The 26,623-nt window shown below is 39.2% G+C and overlaps 1 long non-coding RNA gene across 1 annotated transcript in view; it reads right to left on the reverse strand.

The window, feature by feature from the left end:
• LOC134295300 (uncharacterized) overlaps positions 1-26,623 on the reverse strand; it is a 41,645-nt gene that overhangs the window by 10,128 nt on the left and 4,894 nt on the right. Inside the window, exon 2 of the long non-coding RNA XR_010001827.1 lies at positions 20,752-20,843. This is a non-coding gene — a long non-coding RNA (uncharacterized LOC134295300). The remainder of the gene's footprint in view (positions 1-20,751; positions 20,844-26,623) is intronic.

A 26,623-nucleotide genomic window follows, 5' to 3' on the forward strand; every position in this document is an offset into this window, starting at 1 on the left:
GTTAGCTCCAGCTTCTGCCAACCTAGCAGTTCGAAAACATGCCAATGTGAGTAGATCAATAGGTACCGCTCCGGTGGGAAGGTAACGGCACTCCATGCAGTCATGCCGGCCACATGACCTTGGAGGTGTCTATGGACAACGCCAGCTCTTCGGCTTAGAAATGGAGATGAGCACCAACCCCCAGAGTCAGACATGACTGGACTTAACGTCAGGGGAAACCTTTACTTTTACCTTTATGCAATAGACTATTATTATATATTATTGTAAATTATATTGTGTGTGTGTGTGTGTGTGTAGATATATATATATAGCATGTTACTGGGGGGAGGGGCCTCCAGCTGATGCAAAGGAGACAAGATGGAACTGTCTTCCTGGCTCATAGCAACCCCATGCATTAATCACAACTAAAGTAGAACAACTGTGTCACGTGTTGAATGCTGAGTCAACAGAAAAGAAAACCTAACAGATTCAATGTAGCTGCTTTAGCTAGAATTAGGAATTGGGTTTAGGACTTTGTGAAATGATTCCATACATATTGACCTATATTTATAGATACAGCACAGAATATAAATGTTTCAATGAAATATATAAAATAAACTCTGCTTACACAACTATGACCTGAATATAATTAGCCTTTAGTATTTATAGATTCTGTGTTCATGGATTCAACTTTTTTAAAAATCCAGAAATCAAACCTTGATTTTGCAATGTTATATAGTGAACACCATTTAACTATGCCATTGTATATAATGGGACTGGAGCTCTCTCAAATTGTGTTATCCACAAGGAGCCTTGGATACCAAGAGTCCACTGTACAGCCAATGTGTAACAGATAACAATGTACGACAAAGAGACATTTTTTAATATATACCAGCAGGGCTTTGGCCCATAATTATAGAGGAAAAATGTCTTATGTTGCTCTTAAGAGCAACCTGCACTTACAGTTTGCTACAGCTTCTACTTGGTAAGCTTTTAAAGCAAGCCCAGGGCACGTCATGTTGAACAAGACATGAATCAATGGTTGATGAAGATTGCTCCCAGAAATATTCCACATGCACATCCCATTTCCAGTTTGCTTGGCAAACCAGCAGCAGAAGCCAACTCCAATCACTTTTTTTCAGTTGTCAGAGAAGTGGGGAAGCAATTTAAATGAAAGGCCGGAAGAAAGAAACTCTGCGCCTCCTATTGCTTTCTTCTGTTGTTGAAATCAGGAGCATGTGTAGATGGCCATGTCAGTGCAGTTGGTTTTCAAAACCTTTGAAGTGTCACTAACTTCAAATGGGGGAGATGGTTCTATCTGACAGAAACTTGTATTTCTGCAAACCTCATTGACAGGAAGCTTGTTTCACACCCCTAATGACCTGACTTCAACCACAGCAACTTTCTGAACAGCTCGTCCACAAAGAACTTGGCAAGATTGTGATTGTGAAATGTGCTGATGCAAACACTATTGATGTGCTCAATGTGTTAATTTTTTTATAAAGCAGAATGGACTCATTTAAATAAAGAGGTTCTCTCTGGTAATCATTGCTTTCAGTTAGTGACATGCAAAGTTAGCTGTTTGGCTTTTCTGTAGCAAAAACTCTGTGGGCCATAGAGTCTAAGACAAAGCATAAGCGACCATCACTTATGTTTCAGAATTAGCGTGTCCGGGTGAGAGCAAGGACATGTCCTGAAGAAAACTGAGTTCTCTTCCATAGAAGCACAGCCTCTGTTCATTTACTATGGAACATCAATTCACAAAGCCATATAATCACTTTGCCAAGCTTGGGTCACATGGATCACTGTGGACTTAAGCTAGGGCTGTCAGATCCGCAATTGCTCATTTCCTGTGATTTTAGGCCTCAAATCAGGGACATAATTCCTTGTGAAACAATTTGTAATGTTAAAAAATGTAAATAGCCTTAGCTTAAAAATGGTAATTAACAGTGTCAGTGATGAATGTTATCCCAAGACAAATACCTGGTAGACAATCCTTTTGTAAATACATGTAGTTGACTTTTGACATCTTCAGAGGAGTCGTTCTATGTTGCCATGTGGCATTTCAAAAGCATATCTTTTCAATAGTGCAGTGGTTCCCAACCTTTTTTTGATCAGGGACCACTTTGACCAGAGACCACTCTCCAACATTAGTACCACAAGGGTTACAAATCAGCTTTTGGTCAACTTTAGATTTGGTTTAGTTATTTGGGGTGCTGATTCAGAAAATTGCAATGGATAGACCACATCAGCTCTAGTTTCTGATACAGAACACGTGCCATCTAGTACTCGCCATCTGCCTGCCCACAGAAAACTATATCTAATAATCTAGAACTGATTTTCCCTGCATGTCTCATGAACCTTATTTTAGGTCTCGTAGCCCACAGGTTGAGAACCGCTGCAATAATGGCACCCACCTTCAGCATGCTGGCTGAGGTGAGACATGGAAATTGTGATGGGGTTGTAAAAGCCATCAGAAAAAAAAACTATATGGGTTTATCTTCATGGAGTTAGAAGGGACTGCAGTGGTCATTTAGTCCAACATACTACCATGCAAAAAATGCACATTTTATTAGTTAACTAAAGGAATACACAACTAAAGCACTCTCAAAAGATGGCTATCCAAGGTCTGTTTAAAGATCTCCAAAAAAGGACAGTCCAGTGTTTTTCAAGACAACCTATGCCAATTTTGAATAGTTCTTGCCAGCAGCAAGTCCTTTATATTGTTTAGGTAGAATCTTTATAAGGAGTTTTATTGCTCTGTATTATTGATTTCACGTAAACATTTCATTATATTTATATTGTATTGTATATTGCTGGAGTCCTAGTTTGACTTCTTAGCTGTGTCTGTATAATTACATAATTTATTCTAGCCTAACCACCCTCCCCCCCCCCCCCGACCACTTTAAGAGGCAGATCAAATGGAAAAGGTGAAATCAGCTTACTATTGACACACAATAGAAAACTGTCTATTTTCCCACTTTCTTCCCATCAACAAACATGCCAAAGACAAGGACTTGAGACGGGTCATGCATCTGATTTTTACTGGTGCGAGGAAGTGGAAACATGCTCTTCTTTGTGCCCCAGTTGGAAGTTGAATGCTGAACAGACCTCCTTCAACCAATCCAGCAGCTGGGTCTTAAATTAGGCTGGAGTTATATTTTTGTAGGCTTACAGTAAGACTATATAGTTGTACTGAGTTACCAGCCTATGTATTTTAATTATGATTTTACAACTGATTGTAAATAAATTGTTTCAAGATGTTATTACAGGCATATATATAAATGTGATGGGTAAACCAGTTCCTTCCTGTGAAATATATCATACAGCATCAGATATTACATCCAAGTCCTAATCAATGTGTTATGTGATTTCAGTTTCCACAAGAACTGCAAATTTGGAGCCAGGTGTGTGTAGCATTCCAGAAAGCCAGATGAGACATAGATGGGTTAAAGGCAAAATCAGAGGTTTATTTCTCAATGGCCAGAGAGGATGTCAGCGGAGACAGCACTTCAAAAAACTAATCGCAATAGCAAATACATAGCATTTTACTGTATTTTGACAGCTATTCAAGATTACTGCACCAGTTTCTGATTGGTCCAGAAAGGGTTAAGCTTGGATCCGTTCTCTGGTTGGTCCAGGATTCCCTCTGATGTCACCACTGGTAGGTCTCCATTGTGGTGGGAAATTTCTATGGCTAGCCCACACTGGGTCAATTCCCCTTTTCTCTTATTCCTCTATTTGCATTTTTAAAAAATAAAACTGCATATCAAAGATACATTTAATATTATGTCTAGCTTATCCTTCATATTGTTGAATGCATCCCTGTTGGATGAGTTCAGCAAAGAAACATTTTATATCAAGAATATCCCTTTTTAATCAAAAAATTCAAATTACATAGTTTTCTACCTCCATGTAAATGAACAGTATTATAGCTTCTCCCTCAAATACAGCAGGCTCCATTACCATCCACCCATTTGTTGAATAGAATTTAATGTCCTTGACTGAATAAATACTGTAATGGATGGATTATCTAAGTGATGCCCATAAAAGTCTTGGCAAGGGTTTTATCTTTTTTACTCTTCTTCATAAACTTCTTAAATTATAGTTCATCACTGGAATCTCCCTAATCAGAGATCAACAGAAATTTGGTTTATTGTGGTAAAGAAAAGAAAAGTAGAAAGAAAAGAGATTTTGGCTTAATGGCCATGCTTTCTTCTTTTTTAATGGCAATCTGACAGCTGGAGCTGATGGGACCAGATAGCTTTGAGAATTTTTATAGGAATTGAAGAAGGGGAAGGGGAACTTTTTCATTATAGCATATTCATGTATTTTCTTAAGAACCCAAACTTGAACGTGTTGACTCAGGATTCCTAAATTCATGGAACTCAAGTCTAGAAATCTCCAGATTAACAGATGTGTGGCTCTTGAAATGACATTTCAGTGGAAGAAAATTGTGTGTATATTGGGAGTGTGGTAATCTGATGCCACTTAAACACCAAAGACTTTTTAAAATAAAAAGGCAAACAATAGATTACATATGAACCCAACTAAGCCTTCTTTGGGATAATCCCCCCTGTCTTGGTGATGAATGATCCTGTTCTATCACCAGTACTGTAGGAAGATTCAATTGCCAAGCCAGTTAATTTCTTTAAGCAAAATTCAGAGAACATGTTTTATACTTTGCCTCAGGCAGCAACAAAGTACCTTGGGCCATACTTTCAACTTTAAGAGTGAGCCGGCATCTATATTTTCCTGGAGTATCAGATGCAGCCTGATAGTAGGGAAAGTAATTAAGAATTCATAAACATAGTTCATAAGTTGGGACAGAGGAATTCTCTATTATTTCTCTCCATCCTCCCTGCTCGGTAGTGCCTCTTTCACAATCATGTTCAGCAGACTTCAGCCCCAGCAGATCTTGTGAGAGGAAGAGATGCATTACAGGCAAATAATAGTTACTAAACAAACTTGTGTATATGTCTAGAAATTTTAATCAAAAATTATTATGCAATGCTTTTGACACAAAATCAAAAAAAATCAAAAATTGACCCTAAAAAACTGGGTTGACTTATCCATGGGTCAATCTACTGTACCTTAACCATTACCAAAAGAAAAAGAAACCATCCTCTTCTCTGACTAAAGGGGCAAAAGGTGAGAGCTGAGTCTGTCCACGGTGATATCTCTTCAGCCCTTTTAAAATACTTGATGAGAAAATGGTGATGGCAGGCAGGAGTGGCTCTGGCCCTTTTTCCTCTCTGCAGAATAACTCTCGACTTATCCATGGGTCATATCAACATCCACAGTTTTGATCCCCAAACGTTCCCTATACTTATACATGAGGCAGATTTGGGACATTATCCAATGCACCCCATCCCCAATTTCTTAACTTTTCTAAAACAGTTCTCTGATAAAGCATCACTGAGCCGCCCAGCAAATGATGCAGACAGACTTCCGCCTGTCAGACCATGATGTATCATCAGGGAACTGTAGAATCATAGAATCATAGAATAGTAGAGTTGGAAGAGACCTCACGGGCCATCCAGTCCAACCCCCTGCCAAGAAGCAGGAAATCGCATTCAAAGCACCCCCGACAGATGGCCATCCATCTGTTTTAGAAGTGTAAGGAAATGAGGGGGACTGGAGATGGGGAGAAATCATCTTTTGAGCTCACAATTCAAGTGGAAATGGGAGAAAGAAGGGGAAAACATGTGGGTGGGATCTGTCAAATTCCCCTTGTTGAATGACTTCAGTGAAGTAGAGTAATAGCCATTCCTATGGGCAGTCTCATACCAAGCATGAACATTTATCTCCCAAAATCCTGCTTGATGAGCCTGGCATGGTAATTTTTTAAAAAATTAATTAAATAATCAGAAATACCAAATTTTCAAGATATCACCACTTTGTTTGTCCAGTCATTTGTCCTTCATAATAATTTGGCTTTCGAAATTACGCTACTGCAAATATTTTAAATCTTGTTCCAGACTTCCACAATGGAGAGTAATGAGATTGAGAAGAAAAGAGAGGAGCCCAGAGAAGGGGGCTCTGCTTTATGAACGAGCCTCCAGTCTCCACAAGAATAATGGGATTGGAAGGGAAAGTAAAGTATCCCAGAAGTGATGTCTGTCATAAGAACAGTGCCTCAGATCTCCTCTAGAGTAATGAGATTGGAGGGGAAAGTGAAGTATTCCAAAAGGTTTTTTTTATCATGCATTTTTAAATGGAATATGGGGGAACTAGATGTGGCAGTATAGTGCTTCTGTGAGCTGTCCTGAGTCCTCCTGGGGAGATGGTGGTGGGGTACAAATAAAGATGTATTATTATTATTATTATTATTATTATTATTTATTAACTGGACTTGCACTTGATGATTTTGAGAGAAAAAACAAGAAAGAACAAAGTGTGATAGAATCTGAAAATTAATACAATTTTATTTTAAATACAACGGGATGAAATGCCAAGATAAGATGATACTTCCAACTCACCCCACCCATCTATCCCATTTTTATTACGATTTTACCATTTATGTGTTTTAAATGCAATTTTTTATCCTGTATTGTTGTTTTAATTGATATATTGTATTACTGTGTTATCTTTTTATAGTGTGATTTGTATTTGTTGCCTATGTTTTGTTTTATGTTGTTTGGGCCTCTGTCCCATGTAAGCCGCCCCGAGTCCCCACGGGGAGATGGTGGTGGGGTATAAATAAAGATTATTATTATTATTATTATTATTATTATTATTATTATTATTATTATTATGAGGTTCTTATACACAAGTATACACAGTATGTCTCAGTATGTCACAGTATTATACACTTTTAAACAGAGGCTGGATGGCCATCTGTCAGAGATACTTTGATTGTACTTTTTGGGTATGGCAGGGGATTAGACTAGATGGCCCATGTGGTCTCTTCCAATTCTATTATTCTATGGAAAAAAAAATTCAGTCTCCCAATTTCTATCCTTATAGAAAGTGGGACCCTTAGGCTTATACCTTGGTCACTTTACTTGGCCCTTTTCTTTGGATATTTCAGTTGACATTTTAGGTCATTGCAATGCTAGAATATTGGGGAAAGAAGGGCTTTGGAAGACATCAGGGTCTAGGTTAGTTTTTATGGGCCTACACCATTTAGAAGAGTCAGCATGGCATAATGATTTGAGGACTGGACTATGATTCTGGACATCAGTGTTTGATTGCCCATTCAGCCTATTGCGTGAGTTTGGGCAAGTTACCCTTTCTTAGCTTCAGAAGAAGGCAATGGCAAATCCACTCTGAACAAAAAGCTAAAAAGCTCCCATTATAAGGTGGTTCCCTTAAGGTTGCCATAACCTCGAAATTACTTGAAGACAATGATAATGAAGCCTAAAGTTCTATAGGTCAAAACCAGTACCTTGAACTATGATGAGAATCAGCCCAGTAGCCAGTAGAGTTGTTTAAGCAAGTATTTAAGCAACATGTGCCAACCTTCATCCACCGCCATCCACACATTTGAAAGCCCTCAAAAAGCATTTCAACAAAGCTGTGCAGCAACCCAACTGTTGAGTGATTTGAACAGATAGTGGCTGGTGAGCACTTTAAATGTGCATTTGAATGAGTGCTAATTGACTTGGGAATCTTAGAGAAGTCACCAAGAGAGCAGCCAAATCTATGATAATGGATAGCCGGAGGAGAATCCCTCCTTCAAGCACATGTAGATGAAGGCTGATCATACAACACCTTTGAGCTCAGCTGCTCTGTGTTTGTTTCTATCAGCAGTCACTATTAATAGCCATGTTTTAAAATGCTACTAATACTGATAACAACATACTGGAAATGAACAGCCTACCTGATTAAAGGATTGTCTGTTGGTTGCTGTGTGGAAAAGAAGTGAGCAAAAATCTGAATTGAGGTGATTATAAAATGAACAATTAAGTCCAGATAGGACAAATGTGGTGTAGTGATTTAAACACTACCCTACAACTCTGGAGACCAGGGTTCAAATCTGCACTAGGCCATGGAAATCCACTAGATGACATTGGGCATCTCTCTCAGCCTCAGAGGAAGGCAAAGGCAATCCCCCTCTGAATGAGAAAATCCCATAAAAGGGTCACCTTAGGCTCACCATATCTTGCAAATGATATGAAGGAACAACACAACAGCAATATAGCACCACAGAGCTTTGTAGGTCATAACCAGCACCAAGAATCAGCCCAGTAACCAGCGAAAGTGACTAGAAAGTACACAAGTTGGAAAAGACTCGAAGGCACACAACAACTACAAGCTATGGGTGCATCCCCAATGCTCTAACTTCCAGGGTTCCCTCTATGGAACCCTTTGATTTGTTGTTTGGTTAATTCTTGGGTGGGAGATAGCCAATGAACCCCAGCTATTAGAGGCTATATTTCAGAGGAAAGCTGGCAAAATCACCTCTGTGTAATGTGGGCCGGGCTGTGGCGCAGGCTGTTGAGCAACCAGCTGCAACAAATCACTCTGACCAAGAGGTCATGAGTTCGAGGCCAGCTCGGAGCCCCGCGTTTGTCTTGTCTTTGTTCTATGTTAAGGCATTGAATGTTTGCCTTATATGTGTAATGTGATCCGCCCTGAGTCCCCTTCAGGGTGAGAAGGGCGGAATATAAATGCTGTAAATAAATAAATAAATAATTATTCATTTGTTAACCCTGCAAAATTTATGGAGTCACCATAAATTGGCAGATAACCTGAAAACACATATCTAACCAATAGACAGAAATTCATAAGATGCAGCTTTTCTAAACATGGAGGTACACTGGTGTTTAAGTTTCACTTCTCATTCTGATGTTCACCACCCAGAATCCCTACCAGAAAAGGAGTGTATCAGTCCTAGTTTAGAGTTAGAAAAGTTAGGCAATGAGCTGAATCCAACAATGTATCCCAACTGGAAGAGACCCACTGATTTAGAAGAATTTGAACAAGTGCTGATTTACCAATCTCCCATTGATTCATTGGGCCAATTCTAATTGAGACTAACAGCTGTATTTAGTCCCTTAATGGTAAAATGTGCACACCCAAGACAGTTACTAACAACTGTTTCGGAATTGGATCACATGTCTGGTAGCTGCAACTAATTTACATGGATTTTCTTACCTGATGCAGAATTTTCTAAAGAGTAGAGCTAAGGTATTGCTGTGGGGGCCAGGAAACAGATCTCTGCCCCCCACCCCCACCCCACCCCCGGCCCCTATCATTGCACTAAGGTGGAGGCTATTGCATTGTAGTGGTTGGAGCAGTGGTAGTAATTATAAGACCTTGCAGCAGATTTTTGGGGATACTATTCGCAACAGATCTAGCCACCATGATCAACAGTCAGAAAAACTGAGAGGCACTATTCAAAAACATCTGAAAGCCCACACAGTTCCCATCCTCAAGATAATTAACCTGGGACTTTGGAGATTTGAGCTATTGTTCCCAGGAAGGTGTAAGGCTCATGAGGGCACACTGGGCAAGTCTCTTCCTCCTTCTTCTCTCTCTCGATCTCTTTTTCTCTTTCTCTCAGCTTAAACTATCATCAGAGCTTCCCCAACCTAGTTTGGGACTTCAGCTCCAGAATTCCTGACAATTGGCCAAGTTGACTGAGGCTTCTGGGAGTTGAAATCCAAAACATCTAGAGGGCCAAAGTTTGAGAACCACAAATTGATTGCAAAAATAAAATGAGGAGGAAGTGACATTTTTTGTCACCTTGAGGTCCCTGGGAAACAAAACAGGATATAGATTGAATTGATAAAACATAAACTTTAAAGAAAACACTAGATAGAAAATGCATAGTCAGAAACTAACCACATAATTTCCCAACTGAAAAATCAAATGTAAAATGTATGTTTGCATCTTTGAATATATCATTTTAAATCTCCTTCTCTCATAATGCTTTTTTAGACGTATTGGCTTGGAAACAACTCTTAAGACATAAATAGCTACATCCACTAACTCTCTCTCACACACACACTTGAAGTTGCAAGCATGACTTCTCCAGAGATTCCCCCAAGAGATAAGCAATTGTTGATGCAGACAAAGTACCATTGCCTGAACTAATGTATCCTGGTCACTGAGTCCATGTAGGAGATGAGAAGCTTGATAACACAGAAATGGTTCCACAAGCAGAGGCAAATGCCAGCATCCTGAAGAAGTGCAACGGAAATGCTGACATTTATGAATGTGTGCATTCATAAACAATAAACCTTACAGCCCTGGTGGAGAAAGGAAAGATGAGAAACAGAAATGTCCCATCTGAAGTCATGAGAAAAAGGAAAGAAGGAAAGACAAAACAGAATGGAAAAGCCATTTAGGCCTACTTGTGGCATTCCTATAGCAAATAGAGAAGTGCATGCTCGCTGTTCTTGACATTATTCAACTGGGCTGAAATATCACTGGGAATCAACTAAGAACCACAAATCAAAATACGCCGTGTTTATTCTACATATTTTGTCATGATAAAGTCACACGATCCACTTTAGTGTGATGAACATACTGTTTGCATGGGACTCAGAAAAGTTGATATCAAGTTCTAGTTAAAATGTGTGTGCTACTCTTGTAGCTGGAACCCAGTACCTTTGACAGGTAAACATTCCAAATGAAGCATGTGACCTTTCCTATCACTGTATCCCCAGGCTTCAAGATGCTTCAACCTCTTAGCCAATATTGCAGTCAGTGAGCACAGGTCCGAAAAATAATACAGTAACTTATCAGCATTCTGTCTCAGTGCCATGCTGCAATGAAAGAACAGTATTATCAGAAAAGTAAGAGTATAAGCAGGGAGGGAAAAGGGAAAATAGCTTATCATTTGTGGAATAATTTTGCTTGGGTCACTGTGCCTCAATCTCATTTTCATAATGAATAAAAATGGGTCAAGTAGGGGTTTATCTCACAGGAAAGATAAATTAATAAGGGTGTGCAAAAAGTTGTATCAGAGTTGTATGACGGATTTATTTCTTAAAATTTGAACATATGACTCGATATTAAGAAACATAGGTGGCAAACATGCCAAAACCTTAAGAATCAAAAATCTTACCCAGTACTTTTTTGTAAGTTGTGTAAGTATCGTAACTCTCTCTGTAACGCAGTTTTAGTTTTCAGAGCAAGCAAACTGTATCAGGAGGCAAAGTCAAACTTGATATGCCTTATCACAGCTGGGTGAGGGGGAGAGGCAGAGGCGAGGCCACAGCCATTCCCCTTTAAATTAAGAAGCAGCATGAGTCTTCTGCCATTGCAAGCTGGGAGAGGAAAGCAAGCCAGCAGGCGAGGCTTAGACTAGGCATGCAGTAGGCTACATTGAGAGAGGCTAAGAGGACATAGTGACTGACTGCTATTTGGAGGAATTCAGACTGCTGGGAGTCTTCTATTTTATTTTCCTTCTATAATTTAATTTATTATTGATTCTGCTAAGGAGTGACTATTGGGAACAAAAGAGTTTTTTTTTCTACCGAAAACCATTCTGTGAGTGGGAAACTCTTTTCAGTTATTGTATCTGATCCTGCATCTGCTGGGGTGACCGGGGAAACAGTCCCAAAGCTTTAGTAGTTTTCAAAAACCATCCTGTGTTTGGGAAATCTAGTTCAATTAAAGTACAGCAGTTTAAAGGGGAAAAAAATCTTCTCAGTTATTGCATCTGATACCGCATCTGCTGTGGTAACTGGGGAAACAGTCCGAAAGCCTCAGAGGCCGTGATGCCTCACAGCCTCTGAGGATGCCTGCCATAGATGTGGGCGAAATGTCAGGAGAGAATACTTCTGGAACATGGCCACACAGTCTGAAAGACATACAACAACCCTGTGATCCTGGCCATGAAACCCTTCGACAACACAGCTTTAGTAGTGTTTACCCGAATTGCACACCCCTGACTACCACCTTTGTTGGGGGATAGCCACCAGCAAACCACTCCACCCCAGTACACTCCAGCCAGCCATAGCAGCTAAGATACATTATAGAGAAATGCAAGGCTTTTAAAAAAAATTGACAGCAATATAAAAATTCCCCACAAATCAGTAGATGTGCAATTTTTTCAGAAACTTGGGGAAAATAGTGCCCTAGTTATGTTGTGTAATTGTAGAAAAATTAAAGGAGATAAGTCTTGTATTTTTTTAAGTGTACATAAAATTTTAAACATACCCAAAAAAATCAGTGGATGAGTAAAATGTTCTGAAACTTGGGGGGGGGGGTTAACAGTGATAAATGTGTTCTATAATGTAGCACGTTTCATCCTGATAGGTTTTAAAATGAGGGAGAAAGGAGCCCCGGAAACTTCTCCACTTATGCAATTACATAACAAAATAATAACAAAATATTATTATTTTGTAATAGTTTTGACACTTATAGTTTTGACCTCTTATGATATTTTAGAAATGAATCCCCCCCCCTAATATTGGGTATTGAACCATATTTTTTTCATTGATCACACACCCCTATAAATTAAATTGTTCTTGCCTGAATACTATATTATACATATATTATATATCTATAGAACATACTTTGGTTTTTATTTAAAAAAAAAAAAAAACACCAGCCAGCTGAATTCTCATTTCAATAGCCTGGCCAAAGACACACATTAACAGAGATACTCAGAAAGTGCAGGAGAATCCTGCGGGATATAGGATTCTTATATCTTATATATTGGCCAACCCTTTCCGAGCCAGTTTCCATGGGGACTGAGGGACAATGAATCGTCATTCCCAAAAGGGCATCTTTCCATCCACACCCAGTTAAAATTTATAAGGAACAAGAGATGGAGCCATCCCAAGTTTAAACTGAGAATAAAGTATAAGCTTTTAATGAGGAAGGCTGCCAGGAAATGCAAATGTTTCCTCATTGTTCCTGCTCTTGTGTGGGCAACAATCCAGGGCAAATTAGTCATACCTATGCCCTTTTAAAATCATTCAGATGCCCCATCTGAAGCCATGAGAACTGAATACAACCCCCACATTACAGGGTTTACCAGGGCCTGGGGAGAAAGCAACCTGGGTGGCCTGTTCATTGCAACTCCTGTGTGCAGGCCAGTTCATGCATTATTATTATTTCTTGAGTGCCTTCCAAGATCTCCCATGGAGGATTCTGGGAGATGCAATTCAAAAATGATAACTTAACTCTAGCTAAAAACTGCATGTTTGACTGAAACATTTGCTGTCTTCCAGCAAGGCTCTTCTGTTTGTTACCACTAGCTGTAAGCAGCTTGTGCTGTTGTTCCCAGCAGGACCCAGCTAACATTTGTTGTTTAGAGGCAACGGGGGCTGTGAGATTCTATTCCATGCAAAAAGTTTCAGTATTCCAACAGAAACTGAGTCTGGGTTTCAGAACAAGTGCATTATGACATCACCAGCTGTTAAATGCCAAGTGATACTTGTGGATAATGGCTGTAAAGCTAAGGTCTTGACTCTCAGGGCCTGGCCTCTCTTCTTCAAACTATATGGCAAGGGGTAGGGATCTCATGGTAGGAGCATGCCTTGAAAATATGTGTGCACATATATACCTACATAAACAGGTTTATAATCTTCTGAAAAAGTAGATTTACTCTTCTTCTTCTCCATTCACTCAGTCATTTCTGACTCTTTGTGACCTCATGGACCAGTCCACGCCAGAGCTCCCTGTCAGCTGTCACCGCCCCCAGCTCCCTCAAGGTCAAACCAGTCACTTCAAGGATACCGTCCATCCATCTCGCCCTTGGTCAGCCCCTCTTCCTTTTTTCTTCCATTTTCCCCAGCATCATGATATTTTCCAAGCTTTCCTGTCTTCTCATGATGTGGCCAAAATACTTCATCTTTGCCTCTAATATCCTTCCCTCCAGTGAGCAGCCATTGGGCATTGTTTCCTGGAGGATGGACTGGTTGGATCTTCTTGCGGTCCAAGGCACTCTCGGGATTTTCTTCCAACACCACAGTTCAAAAGCATCTATCTTCCTTCACTCAGCCTTCCTCATGGTCCAGCTCTTGCATCCATAGGTTACTATGGGGAATAGCATTGCTTTCACTATGCAGACCTTCGTTGCCAGTGTGATGTCTCTGCTTTTCACCATTTTATCGAGGTTGGCCATTGCTTTCCTCCCAAGAAGTAAATGTCTTCTGATTTCCTAGCTGCAGTCTGCATCTGCAGTGATCTTTGCGCCTAGAAATATAAAGTCTGTCACTGCCTCCATGTTCTCTCCCTCTATTTGCCAGTTATCAATCAGTCTGGTTGCCATAATCTTGGTTTTCTTGATGTTTAACTGCAACCCAGCTTTTGCACTTTCTTCTTTCACTTTGGTGATAAGGCTCCATAGCTTCTCCTTGCTTTCAGCCATCAGAGTGGTATCATCTGCATACCTAAGGTAATGTTTCTTCCAGCAATTTTAACTCCAGCCTTGGATTTGTCAAATACACAAGAAGCATGTGGACAATTTCAACAGAAAGGAGAAAATGAACAAAATAAAAATGAACAAAATCTGGCTACCAGTGTTAAAAAACTCTAAAATGGGAACAGTAAATAAAGAACAGCACTCTGAAAATAGAGGAATTCCAGACATGACTCAATCAGGGCCAGCTAACACCTCCGAACAAAGAATTTCCCCAGGCAGGAAGAAACCAGGCCTTGAAGCTGACAAGGCCATTAATGCTAATCAAGGTGATTAATTACAACATTCACACTGGCCTCCAACAGACAAGAGGTTTTTTTCTCCCATCTGTGGACCTTCCACAGATATATAAAACTCCCTTACTTAGTTTCCAATATACCTCACAACCTCTGAGGATGCCTGCCAAAAATGTGGACGAAACATCAGGAGAGAATGCTTCTGGAACATGGCCATACAACCCAGAAAACTCACAACAACCCAATATCCTTTTGCATATCCTTCATTTCTAAGACTTTTTTTATTTGAAGGAAACATTCTCTGCAACTGTGCTGCCTTCCAATATTCTAATGTTGGCTTTTGACATCACAATGCCTGTCCCTTGTGTCCTGGACAGAAATAATTTTCATATCCCCCAACATTTCACCACTACTGCCCAGAGAATTATTGGTTGCTCTCTCCTTTCTTTGGAAGAACTGTATAATTCCCGCTGCCTTAAGAAAGCTCAAAATATTCTTAAGGGTTAAAATATTCTCAAGGATCCATCTCACCCTGGATATTATAATAATAATAATAATAATAATAATAATAATAATAATAATAATAATAATAACAACAACAACAACAACAACAACTTTATTTTTATATCCCGCCCCATCTCCCCGAGGGGACTCGGGGAGGCTCACTTGGGGCCAAGCCCAACAACATACAATAAAATACAGCAGTATAAAATACACAATATAAAACACAACAATATAAAATACATAACATATTCTTCTGACAAAAAGCTTTTATCCTAGAGTGGTGGCTACATTGAATTCTGTGGTTTCAGACTGATGTGTCATTAGGGATTATGCAACAGCAATTAAAATGTGGAAGGATGGGTGCTTTGTTTCTTAATTTGTACATACAGTAGTCTCTCACTTATCCAACATAAACGGGCCAGCAGAATGTTGGATAAGCGAATATGTTGGATAATAAGGAGGCATTAAGGAAAAGCCTATTAAACATCAAATTAAGTTATGATTTTACAAATGAAGCACCAAAACATCATGTTAGACAACAAATTTGCCAGAAAAAGTAGTTCACTACGCAGTAATGCTATGTAGTAATTACTGTATTTATGAATTTAGCACCAAAATATCACGATATATTGAAAACAATGACTACAAAAATGTGTTGGATAATCCAGAACATTGGATAAGCGAGTGTTGGATAAGTGAGACTCTACTGTATATGATGTGATTGGGGATGGCATTTAATGTCATTGTATAATGTACAATGACAATAGAGTTATTCTATCTCCTATGAAAACTGGAACATATGTGGTCAAAATGGCAAGAGTTATTTATGAGGAAGGACAGACAAGCTAGCGGCGGCAAAGAGGGTGGAATCTTGCCCATCCCAGTCAGCTTACCCCCCGCTATAGAGTTAATTGATACAAACTACTTTTGCACATTGAACTCTGGGAGGAGCAACTTTAAAAGTTGGGCAACAAGAGATAAATTGGAACTGTCCCAGCTAAATGGGGACATTTCAGGTGTATACACCCTCCATGTTTTGGGTTTTGGCATTAAAATCTCCAGACCTGAAGTAATTCTAGCTTGTCAACCCTATCCAAAGCCCAAAAATGGCTAGTATTAAGCCTGTGGTACAAAGGGCCAGAAATAAAAATAGGCAAGGTCATTTCTTTTCCATTTTTCATAACTATTTTCCCACTCTGTTGTCCCTTCTCCCACTTGACTGCCTCTGCCTCTACGTCTAGTGAGCAGCTGAAGAAGAAATGAATTAAGAATATGGTGAAGTGATGACTTGTGCAGGGCTTTTGATATTTTTTCAAGGGCCACATAAAGTCAGATGGAGAGCTGACCAAGTTAGTCACTCCGCATTATATTAAAACCCATTAGTGCTGAATGTAATAAGCGATCATGAGGGAGGTGTGGGGAAGGCAATTGTTTGAATTTTTTGGCCCTTCTTGTTCTCAACCTTCACTGGAAGTGTGTGTGGGCAGGATATGTGGGGGTGGCAGAAGGAGCAAAACAGTCAAATAAATGTTTGTATTGGAGTAAACTGTCTGAGCAAGGATGATGCAGTTTCTTGCAGGAGGTTTACTAAAGGCCACAAGATCCATGGATGGGAATAGAAAGAGAGGCTTTGGACAAAACCCAAATAGCGGGGGAAAGGCTTTGATGTATTATCAGTATCTAGGCTCCAGATTTTCTTTCTGTAAACAGAGAGAGGGAAAAAATAAAACTGGGTATTAGGCAGAAATTATGGTAGTATTTTGTCTTCTAGAAATGCCTTTCCACACATTTAAAAGAGTGAGTTACCAATTCCCACATATGTTTTAGAGCAAACATCTCAATTATGGGAAGTTCCCAGGTTATGAACAAGATCGTCCTGCACATTTGTTCTTAAATTGAATTTGTATGTCAGAAGAAGTACATATTTAAGTGTAACCCCGGCCATTTTTTAAAAAAAAAATTGGATAGCATAGGGAAGGTTTAACACCCTTGTAAACATTTGTTTTGCTGTCTGTGCCTCTGTTCAGAAGATTTCACCTCACTTTTTGGCTTGTTGTGGAAACAAGGATTGGTGATAAAGGTTCACTGGAGACCCCTTTTCCCTATTTACTCTCACTTCCTGTTGTCTCAGCCCCATTTGTAACTAGGAGTGATATGTAAGTCAGATGTTTGGAACTCGGGAACTGCCAAAAATGTGAAATATGGCTTGGACCAGTGATTTATAGCTCGACGAGTACTAGTGATTCCATGCAAACTACTAGCCACTGACTTTTCTTGTTGCCTAGATTTTTGCAGAGCTTAGTTAATCAGAAATATAGACACTCCAGTTCACATATTTATTCTGTCCCATGAGCCTCCTCACCTCAGGCTGCAGAACTTTGTAAAGCAGGCAGAGCATATTTCTCCACCCATGTCAATTTGCTGGGGAGAAAAAATATTCTGTTTTTTCTTGATAGCCAGAAGAAGACCTGTGATTTTCTCACATGTTATATGACCTGTTCTGATTTCAGGTGCCATTATGGAAATGTTCTGCTTTTTTGCAACATTATGGTCTGTTACATTTCCAAAGCTACCTGAGATACAATAGCAACATTGCTTTGAAGGACCCCATCCCCACCAACTCACAGTGGCTCACACCCACACATTTGTTCTCTATCTTTCTTTAGCCAAGTTTCTGCCCGCGCATGCAGCTATCAATTTATGAGAATTGGCCCTCTGCAAGGACATTGCCCAGGAGACACCCGGATGTTTTGAAGTTTTTACCATCCTTGTGGGAGGCTTCTCTCATGTCCCCGCATGGAGCTGGAGCTGATGGAGGGAGCTCATCTGCACTCTCCCCTGGTGGGATTCGAACCTGGCAGCTTTCAGGTCAGCAACCCAACCTTCAAGTCACTTAGTCCACTACGTCATTTGGGGTCTCCAAGTTACAGCTGTTCAATTGACTGGCTTTCATATCAGTGGAGTGGTAAACCTGCCTTGTGTTTTGGTTGCAGATTTTAAAAGAACAATTCAAATTGTGTATGTGCGTGCCTTCAAATCACGTATCCAATTATGGAAAACCCATGCATTTCATATGCATTTATTAGGCAAGGAATATTCAGAGGCATTGTCATTCCTTCCTCTGAAATATAGCCAAGAGTAACTGATATCCCTTAGCTGAACTCAATTCCTAAAATAGGTTCAGCACCTTGTAAAGCTCTTTTAAAATTCAGATTAAAATTTGGAGTGGATTCATTAGCCAATAATATGAGAGCCATCAGCTAGTGATCCATCCAGACTTCTGGGAGGTCTAGTTTATCTTTCTCCGAGCAGTTCCCTGACCAGGGAGGAAAATGTTGTTTGGGAGAAGGGAAGAGATTAATAAAAGGAGACACCTGGTAGGAGAATAACAGAGAAAATAGTAATGCCTCTTTTAATTTTGCTCCATCTACCTTTGATTTTAGTCACATCTCCAACTAGCAGGGCAATTACTCACAAAGTGGCTATAAAAAAGCTGCTCATTATTGCCCTAGCATCTCCTAGGAGATCACAATTACACATTTATCACATCACAATTACACATTTATAGGAAAGTGCAAAAGGTGTGTTGCAGAAAAAGACCAAGATTATGGCAGCCAGACTGACTGATAACTGGCAAATAGAGAGAAAAAATGTTTAGAATACTTTTTGACTTATTTTTTACTTTACAGCAACAGTCTTCTTTTCTTCTCCCCGGCCATTTTGTCAATTACTTTTTCTGGTTTGATAGTGATGTCCCGATGGATGGAAATCATTGCTAGTCCACTAAGTCTCTGGTCTGTCATTAAATTTCTACATACACTTTTCACTCTCTTCATGGTTGAAAACGATATTTCCACACTGCATGTCATTACTGGTAGAGTAGCTAACACCGTCAAAAGGAAATTTATTGACTGATAGTAGGTTTTGTCACACAGTTCCAATACTTTAAGTACCTCAGTATCTTTCTTAATTGATGGTGTAATATTACACCACATTATGTACTCAGCCTTGACGGGAGCAAGTGCTGCGTCATTTTCAAAGTATTCTGACAGTTGTTCCATATGGTGAACTTTGTCTAGACCTGAAAACCCAGGGAGGAGAACCTGGTTAAAATGTCTTCATTTGACATGAACCTTTAAATAATGTTCTGTATGAATTAATCGACACATGGTATGAACACTGCAACTCTGAAATAATCTTCTACAGAATTAGTCCCTGGATTTGCCTGATGCATCTGTCTTGAACTTTGCCTTGGAATAGTCAAGTTACTTTGAAATATATTTTTTTCCAGATGTTGTTCCTTCTAAGTGACTTAGTGCATACAGGCAGAGGTTGGGGATGATTGCACTTTTGAAATGATAGTTGTTGTTTACCTGGATCCAGAAAGCACTGAAGGCAGCCAACATCATATCTGGACCAAACATGGCCAACTGTGCATACAGGACAGGCGGGGATTGGGGGTGATTGACCTTGGATCTGGGAGTTGCAGTGCACCCTTATCCAGAGGGCATTGAACCAAGCCAATGTGGGATCTGGACTAAATTGTGCCCAACTGTGCATAGAGGCAGGGATTGGGGAATGATTGCCCTTTTTCGAATGGGAGTTGTTGTTTACCTAGATCCAGAGAGTCTCAGAAGGCAGCTGATGGGCTCAATGCACTCCACTCCCAGCCATGAGAGTGGCGAGACTTCAATGCACAGGCGCAAAGGCCTGTCAAGTGCATGGGTGCGAAGGCCTATTGCAGCCTCCAAATGGTTTGTGGTGTGGCGGCATCCTTTTTGGTGCCTGGGCTGTCAGCGCACTCCCCTTCCTCTCCCGACACCGAAAACTGAAACCAGGGGCACCGAAAAGCAAAGAGAGTGCACCGAGGGCCCAGGAATGGACAAGGACGCCACCATGCCACGTACCAGTAAGGTCTTCTTGCGGACCACCCTGAGAATTCATGGGGGTCACTGAAGCCCCTCAACCCCCCCCCCTTCCCGATTACATGCCTGCATACGACTTTTGAAATCCTAACATGGCGTACATTGAGGACAGCCATCTGAAAAAGAGGGCAGTGCTGTTATACCCTACATGGTTGTGTGGGGGAAAGGATTTTGCCAGATCTAGCATGGCAAATGATAAGCTGCACTTGTTGATCTCCCTTCTTTCACACAGCTATTAATAGCATTAATTTTTTAGGTGGCCACTCCAGCTAATGAATTCAAGAAGACTTGGTCAACTGAGTATAGGACATCATCTACCAAGTTTTTGAGAAATGCATGCCAGTTATTCTCATAGTATTTGGACTGATACTTGAATAAAGCTTATTTTATATCTGCAGGCACATGTTGCATTTTATGGATTTAAAGTCTTCTTAATAAGGGTAGGACTTCCAGTGAGCATTGATGGCGGCAGGACGGAATTTCTGAGGAGTCCCAGAGACTCAACTACAACCTCAAATAGTTAGGGCAAATCTCCCCCCCCCCCCCCCCCAGGGATTGAGATGCCAATAGAGCAACGGAAATGATGGATCTCTACAAGGAAACATAGAGAATAGATAGGAGAGACAGAGTGGCAGTAAACCATACAGAAAAGACAAGAGAAAAAATGCCAAATTTGAAACTTGAAAGACCAGAAGATCGAACACACATTAAAAATACATATTACAATATACAAAACAAAAAAAGGACATGAGTTTAAAAATCATGCTTAAAAACTAACCTTTTCATCACCTTCCACTTCACACTGAGAAGGATTGGAGATCTGTCGATTCCTATTTTGCATCAGGTTGGGCTTAAAAGACATGGATACATCTAAAAAAAATTGACCAGTATGATAGAACAATTGAATATTGGACTCAGTTCAAATCTACTGCCAGAATAATTTATACAATCATTATATCCTAGAAATATATGCTTATTTTGGCAGGTGTGTTGTGTGTGGAGAGGCAGGCGGGAAACAAAATGAAACTTTCTAAGGGCTAAGTTGAAAAAAAAACAGCACTTGGTTCCAGGCCTGAAGTCTATCTCCTTTGGATCAGGTTGACAGAGCTCAGATTTGTGGGCTGGAGTGCCGTCGACAGAAGAAAATAATTTAAAAATAAAATAGCAGTATTCATTCGAAGTGAGATGTTTTTGTGTTAACCTGCATGTTAAGTCCATTGGGTGTTAAAAGAATTAGCCTGTACATGTTCTCCTGTGTACTTAGGGTTTCAAAATAGTTTTGAAATATTCCTGTTTCTTAAAAGCTAAAATCATTTAAAGGGAAATACTTCCATATGATCCTGTCCAGATGTGATGCTCTTCTTCTATGGTTCTTCTCTGATCTTTCGAAATGAGTCGAATGGTGCTTTGAAACAGGGCTTTTTCAATGGCGGTAACTCATATTTAGAATGATCTATCCAAGAATTTTTTTCCCTTAAGTTCACATTGACATCCCACTTGAATCAGGCATTTCAGCATTCTGCGTCTAGTTAGAACTAGCTGGATAAAAGCAGACCACAAAAAGCATATCTAGCTTTTTGTTAGTGAAGTGCCTAACAGAGACTGCTATTGTTTCTGCAGTTGATATCATGTATCCTATTCCTCCAGCTTGTGATGATAGAAAGCTACTCCAAAGTATGACTATATATAAATAGTCACAAAATTAATTATATTTAGCAACTGAGTTTTTGTTCCTCTCCCCCCCCCCTTTTTTTTTCTTTTTTTTTAGTACCCGCCACAGTTTATGAAGGAGGGAATCTCTGTATAGGACAGAATCCAAGTTGATATTTAATTCGGTGCAAGGCATCTTTTTCTGTAGGGAATGTGTGTTTTATCTATGGAGATTGAAGGAATGACCATCTATGTGTAATAGTTTAATAACTACAGTTGATTCTTAAGTCCAAACTAGATGCTATATTTTAAATGACCATTTCAGTGCTGTTTTCTTTCCTTTTTTCTCTCTTTTTAGACTAAATATATTCAATGCATTAATTCCATAAATGTAACAAGATGGGTTTTGTTTTCTTTTGCAATTAGTTGCCTGTGGAACCATGCTTTTACCCAACTATTAGCCTGGCTTGTTATCAGCTAATTGCCTTAATGCTGGTTTGCACAATAAAAGCTACATAGCCATTTCAGCAATATTATACATTCATTCCACCAAGGAGTTTGAAGCAGCATACACTTTTCTTTTCATTCTGATGATTGTGTGAGGTAGTTAAAATTGAGAGACTTGACCTGATTTATTCAGTGAGCTCCATGACTGGGAGGATATTTGAAGTCAAATCTCTTCAGTCATAGTCCAATTTTAGTCTAACAAAAAGCTTGTGCAGCTCCATCTCTTGCCAGTTTACAAGTTTGCCCCATAGACAAGGTTGCCTTGGGTTCCGTATGGAAAAGGTGGGTTATAAATTAAGCAAACAAACGAATGAAATCCTATATCTTTGGCCCACTTTATCATGCATTCTTTGACTTCTTCCTCTTCCGTTGCCCATTGTAATAATTGTTGGTAAAGCAATTTTATTAGTTTCTTTTCTCAAAGATATAGGACATAATTTAAATTTGGATCATTGGGAAGAAATTTGGAAGAAAAAGTTAAAATATATGGCCGCAATCAATATTAGAAAAAACTGGTACAAAATGCAGTGTAGATGGTATTATACACCAGCAAAATTTAATAAAAATAATTCCAATTTATGCTGGAAATGTGGGGGAAAAAATGGGACCTTCTATCACCAATGGTGGACCTGCAGGAAAATCAAAGAATACTGGATAACAATACACCAAATGACACAAGAGATAATGAAAGTCCAATTTAAACTAGAACCAGAAATGTACTTATTAGGATTTTAAAACTCTAAACTAAACAAAAACCAAGATAGGTTATTCTTCCACATAAGTACGATGACCAGACTCACACTGGCAAGAGTATGGAAAGGGGAAAAGTTATAGAAGATTGGATATTCAAAATAGTAGACATAATACAAATGGACAACTTAACGCAAAAAATAAGAGACAGAAAAAAAAACAAAACGGACTGGACAAATTTTATAGAATTTATAAAGAAAAAAGGAATGGAATTTAAGATAGATCTGTCTTATATATAAAGATTGTCATAAAGAAGGAGAGTTGGAAAAACAAGAAAAGGAGGATAGAAGAATGAAAGAAGATTCCCTAAAGTATAGATGGGAAGTCAATCCACCTTTTTTTTCTCTCTTTCTGTATCTTCCCTCTATTTCTTTTCTATACTTCCATATGTTCTATTACTTTCACTGTATTTTTAATGAACAAAATAAAGAAAAAATATATTAAAAAAAGAATGAAATAAGTAGGCCTTGGAAGAAAGCATAGAATCACAGAGTTCTAAGAAACCACAAGGGCCGCATGGAATACCCCATTCAAAGTACTCCCAATAGATGGCAATTCAGCCTCTGTTTAGAAACCACCAGAGGAGGATACGCCACACAGTCTGCCAGAACAAGAAATACAAAATACGCATGCATACCACCGGATTACATGATACCCTTGGTTAGGGTATAGCTAGATTGCTCTGAATTCAGTGGTGATCTCACTATGCAACCTAATGTTGAAGTAGAAACTACCACAAAATAAAATTGACATACTCAAGTGACAGATGGTATAAAACCCCACAAAAATTAGGAAAATTCTAAAAAAATATATCCAAAATAGTTGCTGGAAATGTGAAACTCAAGAGGGCACCTTCTACCATATTTGGCAGATGTGTGATAAGGCAAAGAAATACTGGAAAAATATCCATGAAATATCTCAGAAAATACTAAAAGTAAAATTGCAAATGAAACCCAAATATTTCCTTTTAGGAATTTTGGACGAAAGAATGGAAGCAAATGAAGAAGTACTATTTAACTAAGTAACCACAGCAACTAGGATAACATACGCAAGGTATTGGAGACAAAAAGAAACACCAACTATGGAAATTAATGGCAACACTTTAAATAAATGGCAACACTTTAAAGACTACCTCACATGGGAGAATATAAAAATATTTATTTAATCAAAATAATGAAGGTAAAATTACCACTAAGAGACACTAAGAATTGGTGAAGCAACTGTACCGAAAATGAAAAACAGACTCAGACAATATACACATCCAGTGGTGACAAAGATAGGAAGGACAAACTTCCCATTTCCCCTGACCCCTTCATTTCCTTTTCCCTTTTTCCTTTTCTGCCAGTTCCTTCCCTCCAATCCTAAATCCACTTCCCATCTTCCTCTCCCTTGATCTTCGCCTATCTTTCCCTATTTCCCCTTCTTTTTTATGTTATGTAAAGAAGCCTTTAATAAAAACATTTAAAAAAGAAAACAAAGGCCAACAGCCTCAGAAGGAATCAATTAGGATATAATTGTTTGTAGGTATCCTACAAACCATGGAAACAGGATATAATCAGAAAGGAGTGCTCTTTATTTAAACTGTTGGTAGGTCAAAGTGTAGGTTGATCTCTCCGTTTCACTTTCTCCCACATTTTTTTTCAAAAACCTCAACTTCTCTTTGCTTATGGACAGTTTTCCTTGCATCTCATTGAACATTATGTGACTGGATAAAATGCATTTTCTTTCTCACATTCTCAGTAAAAGGGCTACATTCCAACCACCAGAGCCTTGCCTATTAAATAAAAGTCATAGCCCAAAATCCTGTTGGGGAGTTACAAATACATATCCTAGATTTATAAATTCAATTTGTATTTTGAGCTAAATTCCCTCATTATGAACAAGGATAAATCCAAAATTATGGTCTTTGGAAAAAACAGGAAGCAGTACACTTGGACCCTAAATGGTGTACACTTGGAATAAACTAATAGCTACAAATATCTAGGCATTAAGTTTTCCTCATCTGGTGCTTGGTCTAACCATATTACTCATAGTATACAAAGAGCAACAAAAGCAGCAGGTTCCATTTACAAGCTGTACCATCATAGATACCCAGGCACAATTAGACCTGCCCTGGAAGTCTTTAAGGAAAAAATAATGCCAACACTTATATTTGGGGCTGATATTTGGGGGCACATCAATTTAGCCAAGATCGAAGCCTTCCAAGTTAAGCAGCTTCGCATTCTCCTAGGCCTTTCCAGAACAACGCTGATGGCTGCAGTAAGGGCAGAGCTAGGAATGCTCCCAGTAAAAGCTCAAATTTTAATGAGACAATTCAATTACTGGTCAAAGGTAAATCGGATGCATTCCAGTAGACTTCCTCGTCTATATTTAGAGGATCAAGACCAGCGTACCCACAAGTCATCATGGGTGGTGGCCTTAAACAATGAGATGACTAAAATTGGCCTTCCTTTACAATTTTTGAATGATCTAGGACCTAGGGCAAAACAAGTGCTCATGCAACGCACTCATGATATCTATGCTCAATTAGGTAGGTCTTCTGCCACAAAGTTTTTAGCCTCCCACGAAATGAATATTCATTTAGAACACTATCTGACTATTCCAGTTCCGTTACCCTTAAGAAGAATATATACCAGGGCCAGGTTTGAACAACTCGGTATTATGATGCAAACTGGTCGCTACGGTAACATCCCAAGAAATGAGAGATTTTGTGTCTGGGGAGAACAAATAGTGGAAGATATCGAACATTTTTTGATTGACTGCCCAGCATATGCTGAACTTCGACACAGATATTTTCATCCATTACTATCTAATTTTAGGTCCCCCAACAGAAATGATCTTCTGACAGTCCTCTTGCAAGGACAAGAAAGATCTACCATAATCAGAGTAAACCTTTTTATCCTGAAAGTTATCAAAAAAAGAGCACATTTCCTGAAAGAAGAATTGGGAAAATAAGATTTTGACGGCAAACAGAAGGTCAGCTGCTGTCCTCCCATCCTTTTTGCCTTGTTTTTATTTATGTTGCACTTTGTAATGGTCATATGACTAGTCAAACAATAATTATTATTATTATTATTATTATTATTATTATTATTATTATTATTATTATTATATCCTAGATTTATGCATTTGTTACTTTTTAAAATTTACAATCCCTATATATTATCTGGTTTAAAGGGCACATTGGGATTGAAAATAAATTCCAATCTCCACTTACTAGGAAACAACCATTGCAATCAATGGAGGTCCTTTCCACGGTCATTCAGGAGGCAACAGCCTCTTGTTCCTAACTCACACTCCCCCTAAGTGATCTCCAATGTGAAGGGGAATTGACAGGGGTCCTGTTTTTACATGTCACAATGGAGATCACTCATAGGAAGGCATGAGAATGTCCGTCAACTGCATCCCAAAAGATGGAGAATGGGTCCCTGTCAGTTGCAGTAGCTCCTTCCAGTCATGTGGATTAGGGGATTGGACCAGGAGGCACTGCACTGTTCTGGCCATGGTTCATGGTTCACTCATTGTACCAAATTTTGCATTTCAAATCTGCAACTGATTAAAACAAACTGTTAATAAACTATTAAATGTTCCTCTTATCTCAGGGTGTGGCAGTCTGACTAGCAGATGTTAGAGTTCAGTAGTGCAAAGACACATTTAAAGCTGTCTAGATAATTTAATGACCAGTAACAAGATTTGCAGAGCTGCTGCTCTGCTGTTACCTGATAGGGATAATTATTTTTCAT

Source organism: Anolis carolinensis, chromosome 1 (assembly GCF_035594765.1).
Source record: "Anolis carolinensis isolate JA03-04 chromosome 1, rAnoCar3.1.pri, whole genome shotgun sequence".
In the NCBI taxonomy this organism is placed as follows: domain Eukaryota; kingdom Metazoa; phylum Chordata; class Lepidosauria; order Squamata; family Dactyloidae; genus Anolis; species Anolis carolinensis.